The sequence below is a fragment of the Orycteropus afer genome, unplaced genomic scaffold (genome assembly GCF_000298275.1).
Source record: "Orycteropus afer afer isolate SDZICR_OR568_19922 unplaced genomic scaffold, OryAfe1.0 scaffold00202, whole genome shotgun sequence".
Taxonomy (NCBI): domain Eukaryota; kingdom Metazoa; phylum Chordata; class Mammalia; order Tubulidentata; family Orycteropodidae; genus Orycteropus; species Orycteropus afer.
The window spans coordinates 999169-1000543 of record NW_006921789.1 but is presented as its reverse complement, the minus strand read 5'-3'; the positions used below and the strand labels follow the sequence as shown (position 1 = coordinate 1000543).

The 1375-nt window shown below is 30.7% G+C and overlaps 1 protein-coding gene across 1 annotated transcript in view; it reads left to right on the top strand.

The window, feature by feature from the left end:
- The window catches only part of NAALADL2 (N-acetylated alpha-linked acidic dipeptidase like 2), a 1092303-nt gene that overhangs the window by 210444 nt on the left and 880484 nt on the right, over positions 1 to 1375 (top strand). The window lies entirely within an intron of this gene.

The following is a 1375-nucleotide window of genomic DNA, read 5'->3' as shown; positions in this document are numbered from 1 at the left end:
GACTCATAGCAACCCCTCCTTGGGATTCCGAGGCAGTATCACTACAGAAGTAGATTGCCTAACCTTCCTTCTGAGTATGAACCTGGGGGAGAAAAAAAAGATTTTTGTTCTAGATTCAAGAAAGGCTTACCATCTTTGTTCTTATTGGAAAATATTATACTTCCCTGAATCTTTGTCTATTGATCAGCCCTCCAGACTTGATGAGGTCAACGTGCTCTAGCAGCCTTTATTAACTGCAAATTTTACATACAGAACCAGAGAAATACTTGTTAGTATGCTCTCAGATATTTCTGGCCTTTCCCATGATTATACATAGTTAAACATAGATATAGCCATCGTTCTCAAGTATTTTGGTCTCAGGACTCATCTACAGTCTTAAAACTTACTGAGCTCCCAAAGCAGGTTAAACCAAAAACCCAAACTCACTGCTGTCAAGTCGAATCCTTTTAATGAAAATTTTATCTGTCCATAGTTAATATTCTAGAGATTAAAAAAAAGAAAACAGATATATTGAAAATATATATTTATTAATTTATTAAACAATATTAAAAAATCCTACATGTTAACAAACTAAGACATTGTAGGCAAATAACTATTTTCTGAAGCAAAACATCATGAGAATAGGACTCTCACATTTTTCAAATCTCTTTAACAGCTGGTTGAATAGGAGATTGCTGGATTCTCATATTTGCTTCTGTTCAATCTCTTGTAATATGTTTCTTTAGTTGAAGAGTATGAAGAAAATCTGGTCTTACATAGATACATAGTTAGCAAAGTGTAGAGAATTGCAACAGCTCTTTCAGTTAATTGTAGATATTCTTCTTTAATATTACACTGAAACTTGACAAGTGCCAGTTTCTTTAAGATTAATTGCAATATGGGATCTGAAATGATGTCAATCTATTTTTCATATTTTACTATGTTAAAATGCAATGACGTATCTTGCACTTTAAATAGGTCTTTTCCATGTTTGAGTTGGTATAATACATTCTTCATTTTAAAAATATTGTTTCATTGTGTAATGCAGATCTTCCAAATACTGACATTTTTCACTATACAAATAAAAAAATCACATTTATTCATATTATAATTTGTTTGATCATAAAAGTTTTTAAGTATTGGAAAACTATGAAAGTTATCATGACAAATATAATTTTTCCAAAATTCTTATTTTGTCTTGAAAAAATGAATTTTTTATCAAAGACTTAAATGTGAGACCTAAAACTATACAGTTCTTCAAGGAGAATCTAGGGGAAAATTTAAGGGCCCTAATATATGGCATAAATAGACTATCAAGCATAATTAAAAATGCACAAACAGCAGAAGAGAAACCAGATGATTGGGACCTTCTAAAAATTAAATTTTTATGTGCTTC